Raw genomic sequence first — 11,697 nt, forward strand, 5'->3', positions numbered from 1 at the left:
GAATTTGGAAAATTTTGAGTTTGGGGGGAAGGGGGATTTTCAAAACCACTTCCCGTGATATAACATGTTCTCAGAAGTCGATTCTGATGTTTTTATCACTCTATCTACTAGTGCATTAGAAATATTTTAAAAGCTTCTATAGTAGAATATTGGAAACTTTTGAGTTTGTGGGGACGGGGGATTTTCAAAACCACTTCCCGTGATATAACGGTGTACTCTGACGTCATGCCTGATGTTTTAGCACTCTATCTATTAGTGCTTTATAAATATTTTAAAAGCTTCTATAGTAGAATTTCGGAAAATTTGAGTTTGGGGGGAAGTATTACATTTTTTTTTTATTTCTGTATTGTGTATCCAAGAGGTGAATTCAAGAATGATATTTTGTCATTTTAAGATACGTACAAAAATGTATTTTACATAATTTTATTACAAGAAACTAGAGTTTACGGGTGAAAAAGCCTTATTAGCTCAGATTTTACGGAAATAGTTTTATTTTTCAATCAAAAAGTAGACTTAAGTTCCTCATTTGAACCAGAGAATTGTATTTCTATAATTTTCTTACAAAAAAAAAACTAGAGTTTACAGTCAAAACCCTTTATATCTAAGATTTTATGGAAATGGTGTGTCTGGAGAATAGATGTACGCAAATTCCTTTTCCTACATCTCCGATGTTTTAATATACATTCTAAACGCTTGATAAGCTACCTTACTCTAAAAAATAATGAACACGTAACAATATAATATTTTTAATGAAATAATGCTATGTAGAATATTAATACAAAAATATATTATGATACATTATTAATATCAATGATTAACTTTGGACATTTTGAATCTGTTCCATAAAATAGTTCACCATGTTCTCTCTTGATATTGTAGTTATTGTCGTCTCTTAGTTCGTAATCAGTAGAATAATCATTATTCCATTTTGAATCATACAAAATTTTTACTGGTGTCTCATGAACAGGCTCAATATGCTTTTCGTCTTTGCTATTATTTGATTCATTGACTGTTTGATCAATGCCAGTAATGTTTGTTGGTGCTTTGTTCTTCATCGTTTCATCTTTATATTCCGTAGTGATATTTTTTGACAATGCCATTTTTATTTGTCTTGCAATTTCACTGTCTATTAACACATTATTTTTACACAGGTAGCAGCTTCGGCACGTAAACAAGATATGGTTTACGATATTAGTAGCAGAGTAGGCCTTTCTTTTATTAGCCTTCCGTTGAATGCTAATACCCGAAAGCTGATGATTGGATGTATCCGTAGGTAATGTGTTACCTGCAGCAGTAGCAAGGAGTCGTCCTCTATCATCAACAATTATTTTTATGTTAGCATTTTCTTTGAGTGCAATCATCTCTGGAAATCTCAATCTCGCATAACCACCATCATAAGAGTTGAATTTTTTCGGTATCCCAAAGAAATTTAATTCCTTACCGTCATAACAATGCATGCATACATTTCCAATAGTGCTACCACTTGTACTTGCTTCATAGTTTAAATACTTCTCCTTGTCGGCATTCAATGCTACAATAGCCTTGTTATGTGAACACACTCTATTAAAATGTTCCATCTTCACTTTCTTTTTTAAAAGATATGACTTATGTGTTTATCGTTCCACTGTGTAAAAAATACTGATTTAATACATGCTGTAGACTAGGTAGTGACGATAAGCAGTCATAGAATATCAGTGGGAAAGCCACATCGTGTCTTTGACCAATCATAAAGCGCAATTGTTAGAGCGGCAAGCATACTTTGACATTTTAGGATAGATACAAAAAGAAAAAAATAAATAAAGTTGAAAAATTTCGAAGTTTAAAAAAAAAATATTTTGTTTTTATGAAAAAAATATTGAATTTTTAGTTCAGATTTTATGGATATATTTTTATTTTTAAATCCAAAAAAGGACTTAAGTTTCACATTTGAACCAGAGAATTGTATTTTCCATAATTTTCTTGCAACAAACTAGAGTTTACAGTCAAAAACCCTTATTAGCTTAGATTTTACAGGGGGAAGGGTTTTACGAGCGTCCACTAGGAGCATAAATTCTAGTATACTTGACTTATTGTATCGGAATACTATCACCTTAATTCTCTGTATTTAGAGGTAATATCCATTGTCACAGCTAGGCAATAATCCTAGCTTGGTGAGTGGGAAGGGTTTTACGAGCTTCCACTAGAAGCATCAATTCTAGTATACTTGACTTATTGTATCGGAATACTATCATCTTAAGTCTCTGTATTAAGAAGTAATATCCATTGTCATAGCTAAGCAATAATCCTAGCGCGGGGAGGGGGAAGGGTTTTACGAGCTTCCAGTATGAGTATAAATTCTATTATACTTGACTTATTTTATCGGATTACTAACACCATAATTCTATGTATTTAGAAGTAATATCCATTGTCACAGCTAGGGAATAATCCTTGTACGGGAGAGTGGGTAGGGTTTTATGAGCTTCAACTAGGAGCATAAATTTTCTTAGACTTGACTTATTGTATCGGAATACTATCACCTGTATACTCTGTATTTAGAGGTAATATCCATTTTCACAGCTAGGCAATAATCCTAGCGCGGGGAGAGGGAAGGGTTTTACGAGCTTCCAGTAGGAGCATCAATTCGAGTATACTTGACTTATTGTATCGGAATAATATCACCTAAATTCTATGTATGTAGAGTTAATATCCATTGTCACAGCGAGTCAATAATCCTAGCTCGGGGATGGGGATGGGTTTTACGGGTTTACACTAGTATAATAAATTCTATTAAAGTTGACTTATTGTATCGGAATAATATCACCTTAATTCTCTGTATATAGAGGTAATATCCATTGTCACAGCTAGGCAATAATCCCCGCGCGGGGAGGGGGAAGGGTTTTACGAGCTTCAACTAGGACCATGAATTCTATTATACTTGACTTATTGTATCGAAATACTATCACCTTAATTCTCTGTATTTAGAGGTATTATCCATTGTCACAGCCAGGCAATAATCCTAGCGCGGGGAGGGGGAAGGGTTTTACGAGGTTCCACTCGGAGCGTAAATACTATTATGCTTGACTTATTGTATCGGAATACTATCACCTTAATTCTCTGTATTTAGAGTTAATATCCATTGTCACGGCTAGGCAATAATCCTAGTGCGGGGAGGGGGAAGGGTTTTACGAGCTTCCACTAGAAGCATAAATTCTATTATACTTGACTTATTGTATCGGAATACTATCACCTTAATTCTCTGTATTTAGAGATAATATCCATTGTCACAGCCAGGCAATAACCCTAGCTCGTGGAGGGGGAAGGGTTTTACGAGTTTCCACTAGGAGCATAAATTCTATTAAACTTGACTTATTGTATTGGAATACTATCACCTTAATTCTCTGTATTTAGAGGTAATAACCATTGTCACAGCCAGGCAATAACCCTAGGGCGTGGAGGGGGAAGGGTTTTACGAGTTTCCACTAGGAGCATAAATTCTATTACACTTGACTTATTGTATCGGAATACTATCACCTTAATTCTCTGTATTTAGAGGTAATATCCATTGTCACAGCTAGGAAATAATCCTAGCGCGGGGAGGGGGAAGGGTTTTACGAGCTTACACAAGGAGCATAAATTCTATTATACTTGACTTATTGTATCGGAATACTATCACCTTAATTCTCTGTATTTACAGATAATATCCATTGTCACAGCCAGGCAATAATCCTAGCGCGGGGAGGGGGAAGGGTTTTACGAGTCCACCAAGAAAAGAAAAAATCACACAGAATAAACACCTTAATTCTCTGTATTTAGAGGTAATATCAATTGTCACAGCTAGGCAATAATCCTAGCACAGGGAAGGGGAAGGGTTTTACGAGTTTCCACTAGGAGCATAAATTCTATTATACTTGACTTATTGTATCGGAATACTATCACCTTAATTCTCTGTATTTAGAGATAATATCCATTGTCACAGCGAGGCAATAACCCTAGCGCGGGGAGGGGGAAGGGTTTTACGAGCTTCCACTAGGAGCATAAATTCTATTATACTTGACTTATTGTATCGGAATACTATCACCTTAATTCTCTGTATTTAGAGGTAATATTCATTGTCATAGCAAGGCAAGAAACCTAGCGTGTGGAGGGTGAAGGGTTTTACGAGTGTCCACTATGAGCATCAATTCTATTACACTTGACTAATTGTATCGGACTACTATCACCTTAATTATCTGTATTTAGAGGTAATATCTATTGTCACAGCTAGGAAATAATCCTAGCGCGGGGAGGGGGACGGGTTTTACGAGCTTTCACAAGGAGCATAAATTCTATTATACTTGACTTATTGTATCGGAATACTATCACCTTAATTCTCTGTATTTAGAGATAATATCCATTGTCACAGCCAGGCAATAATCCTAGCGCGGGGAGGGGGAAGGGTTTTACGAGTCAACCAAGTAAAGAAAAAATCACACAGAATAAACACCTTAATTCTCTGTATTTAGAGGTAATATCAATTGTCACAGCTAGGCAATAATTCTAGCACGGGGAAGGGGAAGGGTTTTACGAGTTTCCACTAGGAGCATAAATTCTATTATACTTGACTTATTGTATCGGAATACTATCACCTTAATTCTCTGTATTTAGAGTTTATATATATTGTCACAGTCAGGCAATAACCCTAGCGCGGGGAGGGGGAAGGGTTTTACGAGCTTTCACTAGGAGCATAAATTCTAGTATACTTGACTTATTGTATCGGAATACTATCACCTTAATTCTCTGTATTTAGAGGTACAGCCAGGCAATAATCCTAGCGCGGGGAGGGGAAGGGTTTTACGAGCTTCCACTAGGAGCATAAATTCTATTATGCTTGAATTATTGTATTGGAATACTATTACCTTCTCCCCTCCCCTGCCCTCGGAAATGTGGGAACGAAGGATCTCTGAGCCTTCCCCTTGATGCAGATGTTTTCCCTCCATAATTGACCCCTCCCCTCCCTGCCCTCAGAAATGGGGGAACGAAGGGAACTTTAGATACTATGTTAAAATGACAATACTTATCAAACATCACTTTTGTATTATACAGATCACATATCTCATTACCCCTTTTTAAATGTTAATCAAATAATTCTGATTTTAGTGTCCAATTTTTTGTCTGCTTTTCAAAATGTTCGTATTTGTTTAGAAAGAAGTGTTTTTTATAGCGGATACCCCCCCGTGCAACTGAACCCCCAATGTAACTGAACCCCTGTATAACCGAACCCCCGTACAACTAAACCTCCTTGCTACTGAATCCTCGTGCAACTCGACCCCATTTAACTAATCCCCGTGTAACTGAATCCGCATGTAACTGAACCCTCGTGCAAGTCAACCCTCGTGCAACTCAACTCCCTCAAAACACTTTTCAGCCATTTCTTGTCAATTTTTTTTATTTCTAAACTATTTAAAATTGACAACACTGTGCAAATCATCACTTGTGTATTATACAGTACACATTCATCCCATCTCCTCCAAAACACTTTTCAGTCATTTCTTGTTAAAATTATCCAATCACTAATTACCCCTTTTTTTCTCCACCTTCAAATGTTCCTTTAGTACCTACGCAATTAGACTAAGTCAAAGCCCAGTTAACACTAAGATGTAAATTGAGTAACCCTCTCACAATAACGAACCAAACCAGATTATACCCACCTAACCAGATCAAAAAATGGCGGTCACACTAACTTGATTAGTAATTGGATTCAGATATACTACGAAGGGACTTTCAGTCCTACATTCACGGGTTTCTGCAAATTGTTATGGGCTTCATTGAAAAAATACCAGTTTAAGAAAAATAAAAAAAAATAAGCATGTATCCATGAGTTTGACCTCCAAAAAATGAGTGTCATAATAGAAAACCTGTCTGCCAACCCATGTAGAGTTCATAGTAATAGGTCACTGGCCCGTGGTAAGGCATATTAAAAGAGTTGTGAGTTGTGAAAGAGTTGTGAAAGAGTAAAAGAGTTGCGAGAAAGTCAAACTTTAGCGTAAAGAGCGAGGTGTTGAGGAGGGGACAACCCCTTTCATATACGGAATAATTTCTGTTCGTTTTAATTTTAACGTCGATCCTTACTTTCAGTTAAAAAAAACTTGTTTTTTTTTATTTAACTTTTGAACGTTTTTTGAATTAATGAAGGTTTTGATTTTGACTCACCGTACATGAATAATAAAAAAAAATGAATATTAATTTTACTTTTATTTGGTTAAATGGCTTTCTCGAAACCTATTTAATTTTATTTACGAACGTTTTTATTAGTAATTAAATAAAAAAACAAGTTTTTTAAACTGAAAGTAAGGATCGATATTAAAACTTAAAACGAACAGAAATTATTCCGTATTTTAAAGGGACTGTCCCCTCCTCAAATCCTTGCTCTTTACGCTAAAGTTTTTTTTTGTTTTAAAAAATAAAGTTGTGAGACAGAGTCAAACTTTAGCGTAAAGAGCGAGGCGTTGAGGAGGGGACAGCCCCTTTCATATACGGAATAATTTCTGTTCGTTTTAAGTTTTAATGTCGCTCCTTACTTTCAGTTTAAAAAACTTGTTTTTTTTTATTTAATTTCTGATCGTTTTTTATTTAATGCAGCTTTTATTTGCATAAAAATTTTACTTTTCTTTTGCTAAATGGGTGTCTTTACAAATTAACTTACGTAACTAACTTCTATATTCGTATATTTTTCTTCTGGCAAAAAATACAAAGTTGCAGATTTTTGCAGATATGAGCTTGAAACCAATGAAGTAGGGTCTTCTGATACGTTTAATCTAACAATGGGATTTTTATTAAAACTCCTTCGCTTATAGGGGATGTTTCCCCCCCTCGTTAAAAATTGAGTAAAATTTAACAGGCCACTAGCGTTTGATGAGTAATACTAAACTTTATAAAATATATATATATAGAATCAGCATTATAAACATATTCTTTTGATACATTTATTGACATCAAAGTTCCGTTTTTAAAAGTTTCGATTACTATTGAGCCGTATCGCTTGTTTTTTTATTGTTTTTTTATTACGTATACGTTATTAAGTATATGAGGGGGTTCTCCCCTTGGTCAATACCACGCTCTTTACGTTAAAAGTTAAAAAAATTTTGATTCACAAACCCCTGAATCACAAAGGCCGTTTAATTAGAATAGAGAGCTCTTTTGAAAGCATTAAAAAAACTGTAGCGTAAAGAGCGAGGTATTGACTTGGGGGAGAACCCCCTCACATACGTTATAATTTCTGTTCGTTTTAAGTTCTAATATTCCTTCTTACATTTCAGTTGAAATGTAAAAAAAAAACAATAAAAAAACAAGCGATTCGGTTCAATAGTAATCGAAACTTTTAAAAACAGAATTTTGATGTCAATAAATGTATCACAAGAATGTGTTTATAATGCTGATTCTGAATATATAAATTTTATTAAGTTTAGTATTACTCATCAAAGGCTACGAGCCTGAGAAAATTTACTCGATTTTTTAAAGAGGGGCCCCTACAAGTGAAAGAATTTTTATTCTATAATATAATTATATTTTATAATTAAAACTTAAAACGAATAGAAATTATTCCGTATATGAAAGGGGCTGTCCCCTCCTCAACGCCTCGCTCTTTATGCTAAAGTTTAACTCTGTCTCACAACTTTATTTTTTAAAACAATAAAAAACTTTAGCGTTTCAGTTGAAATGTAATTATTCTGTATATGAAAGGGGCTGTCCCCTTCTCAACGTCTCGCTCTTTACGCTAAAGTTTTTTATTGTTTAAAAAAATAAAGTTGTGAGACAGAGTCAAACTTTAGCGTAAAGAGCGAGGCGTTGAGGAGGGGACAGCCCCAAACCCCTGAATCATAAAGGCCGTTTAATTAGAATAGATAGCTCTTTTGAAAGCACTAAAAAAAACTGTAGCGTAAAGAGCGAGGTATTGACTTGGGGGAGAACCCCCTCACATACATTATAATTTCTGTTCGTTTTTAGTTCTTATATTCCTTCTTACATTTCAGTTGAAATGTAATTATTCCGTATATGAAAGGGGATGTCCCCTCCTCAACGCCTCGCTCTTTACGCTAAAGTTTTTTATTGTTTTAAAAAATAAAGTTGTGAGACAGAGTTAAACTTTAGCGTAAAGAGCGAGGCGTTGAGGAGGGGACAGCCCCTTTCATATACGGAATAATAGTAGTAAGGGGATAATAGATTGAAAACCTACAAGAAAACCCACAGTAAAGCCCCAATGCATTGAAAACTTACATGCACTTTCACAAGCCTGAGGCATGGATATGTGTGTAGGTTTTCAATGCATTGGGTTATCAGGGTCATTTGCAAAGAGGTACCATTTCTATAGAAGCTATAGCAATTTGAAATATCATATTGAATTTGCTTGAAGCTATATACTTTGCGTACGCTCCCGTACCAAACAGGTTGGGTATAATCTGTTTTGATTCAAGTTTTTCTGACACAATTAACTGAATTTCTATTTCATGATATACAAGTTTTTTTTTTTAGGTTAAATCCGTGTCGGAAAAACCTGTGTGTTTTTTTAGTTGAAAATTATTTTTTGTATATATTCAAGTTTCAAATTAGATTCTTCAACACTTTTGGATAGTTTATTGAAAATAACACTAGTGACATTTTTTGTAATCATTTACATAGAAAATGGATAATTCTAAGCAATTTCTGGTGAGTAAAAATTTTCTATTATTATAATAAAAAGAAATTGTCTTGTCATTAATTTAAGTAAGAAATTATTTCCTTACACTAGAACTAAGGGTACTTATGTACTTAGAAGCCTATTGTTTTTAGGAGCTGAAACCTCTAAATAGTTCTCTTATAGGCTGAAATTTACGGTGCGATTTTTATCAAGATCAGTGGGCCTTTTTAGAGATGTTTTTGAAAAAAGTGCTTAGCTTTCGATCGGTAATTTAGGATTAGAATAAAATGTTGATTCTTTTAATGTATTAATTGTTACAGAAAGTTCCTTTTTATCAAGATCAGCGGGTTTTTTTTAGGGATGTTTTTGAAAATACTTCCATGCCAGTCTTCATTTACGATGCTATTTTGATAAATAAAAGTTACCATTTTTTGGTATTTTTTTGAAAAGTGCTTAGCCCTCAATCGCTAATTGGGTGTTATAATAAAGTGGTGATTCTTTTATTGTTGTTATTGTTGCAAATTCCTCCTTGTCATATCTTCTGTTCGTTCCTTACTTATATTTCACTACCATGTACTGCTGGAAAATATATTTCAGTGATATTTTTAGATCATAGTAGCCTAATGATGCTTTTAGTCTTTAGAAGAAGAAGAACCAAAACAATTTAGAATCTATTACGACTTCTTTCGTCTTCGATAAGTGCGTGGATAAAAATTATAATTGTTATTTTTTTTTTTTAATTCACAGAATGCTTGGTTTAAGTTTTCTTTTACAAGATACTCAGACAGGAAGGATGGGGTACATAGATAGGGAGTAAGGCTTGCCTAATGATGCTTTTAGTCTTTAGAAGAAGAACCAAAACAATTTAGAATCTATGCTGCTTACCTTAGTTTAAGAGCTGAAAATCATTCTAAAAAATCTAAATTTGTAACAATGAATATTTTATTTTGATAATAAAGGAAAATATAAATATTTATTTAATTGAAAAAAAAAAATTTTTTAAAATACATTAGATGACTAAAATAAAATTAATTATTTTCCAAAACAACAATGCATTTTTTTTTTCAATCTATATCTTACCCTTTTTTTTCAGTTAAATGTACAAGTGAAGTAACCCCCCTTCTGAAAAGAAGTCAAGATATAGTGAAGGTAAATTAATGCAAGCTGCAATACCATCAATTATAAAATTAGCTGCTAGAACTACCCATGACCTGGACCAGCCAATGGCCGCGAATCTTTTAATGACAGGGTCCTCTGACCCCAGTGTTAGCTCCATGCCAGCTGGAAGGAACTTGAAAAGGGAATGGACTGCTTCATATAATGTCTCAGCTCAGCCTACTGAAGATTGTGAGCTTGATCCCCTTCAAGTTTTGCCAAGGAGTTCAGATATAGAAGCCCAGTCAGAATTTGTAAGTATATACATAATTTTTTTTTCTATCCCTATTTTCAAAAATTTGTTTCTAAAAACTATTTCATTTTCTTTCATTAACCAAATTAGCGGTATATAAAGGAATGCTTATCACGCATTTCTATAACAAAAAAAAACCATACCTCGTAACTTCTAGCCAAGATGCATTCTAATGCCATAATTCCAATATTCCTTTTAAACAAAAAAAAAACTAACTATTTGAAAAAAAAAACGATGTGCAATTTAAAAGTTTAAAAGCACTTTTAAAAGGAAATTTTTTCGCTAAGTCATGTGAATGCATACGCTAGGTATAAGATCCACCATCAGTCTTTAATCTGCTTTGAATTCTAAGTGGGTCTCTTGCAAAGGGGACTTTAAATAGCAGGATTTCTATCTTCGATAAGCAATTGACATATGAAAAAAGTTTTTTGAATAATTTCTAAATCTATCTTCGTAGCGATGTCAAGAGACATTATTTAGGAGAACCTGTTTTTGGTCATTTCATTGAAACACTTAGGTGTTTTCGAGATGGAATTTGAGAGTGTTCTATTTAAACAGTGTTGAGAAGTTTGATACCCCCAACTCGGAAAGGGTATCGATCCTCCTACCTCGAAGGAAGCTCCCGGTTCCCAAAGGTCCTCCCCGGGAGGGGGGAGGGGGGCTCTAAAAAGGACCATCCAACATTTTAATTGCACTTTAATTGTTGATATGGATGGAGAAAAAAGTTATTCTCTCTTACAATCATTTATTTAGCCCAGGTCAACTTCAAACAAATCCGTTGGCAAAAGACAGAGGAAAATACGGATTATTGACAAAGTAACACCACCAACCTCCAACATATGGGATTCGTGTCCGTTAACTGAAGCTGAGGTGCAGGTGTTCATACAGCATACCGCGTCAGTCGAACGATGGTCAAATTTCATTGAAAGTTATAATGAAGAGGGTCAAACACTCGAATTGGATCCATATTTTGCATTTTTATTTTAAAAAATTTTTGGAATAAAACCATTAGTTTTTTCTTATCATTCTCTTGTTCTAACTTACCCTTCTAAGAATAAGACTACATTTTCCCGACTAAAAAAAAAAATATATATTTTTTAACATGTTCAGTTGACATTATGAAAGACATAAGGCAATGTAACTTTTTTTTCTTATTCTTTTAATTGTTCTGGTGGTGGTGATAGTGGGACAGTGACTATGAGAAATTGACAAAGTTTATTAACTATAAAAAAAATGGTTATTTTACATAAAAAAATAAAACTTTTTTTTTCTACAGATTAAAAATATAGCACCACCAGCGACACCATTGAGTGATGAAGCAATTATATTTACAGAACCAATTCTGTCACCACCAGCAGAGTTAAAGGATGAAGCTACACTAGTTCTAGAGGATATGGAGTGGGATAGAGGGTTCCTTAACGATGTTTTTGGGGAAATGGCCAGCCTGGAGGACTTAACTTGCGATATTGACATGCTTGAGGACCCAGAGTGGGCAGATAGTTTCATGCGTGAATATTTAGGTGATGTTACTAGTAAATTTGAGCTAGGTCCTCATAGAGAAATTCCATTAGAGGAAAATACAGGCTGGCTCGACCAATTGTCCCCAAACACCATGGAATATGTACTAGGGGACCTCATGCCACATCCCCCCAATATG

The 11,697-nt window shown here is 34.3% G+C and overlaps 1 protein-coding gene across 4 annotated transcripts in view; it reads left to right on the forward strand.

Annotated features, from left to right (window-relative positions):
- Positions 1–11,697, forward strand: part of Mcm5 (Minichromosome maintenance 5) — a 253,686-nt gene that overhangs the window by 79,534 nt on the left and 162,455 nt on the right. The gene's annotated exons all lie outside the window — the stretch shown is intronic.

This window comes from Artemia sp. Qi Xiang Cuo, chromosome 7, assembly GCF_049724085.1.
Source record: "Artemia sp. Qi Xiang Cuo chromosome 7, ASM4972408v1, whole genome shotgun sequence".
Lineage (NCBI taxonomy): Eukaryota > Metazoa > Arthropoda > Branchiopoda > Anostraca > Artemiidae > Artemia > Artemia sp. Qi Xiang Cuo.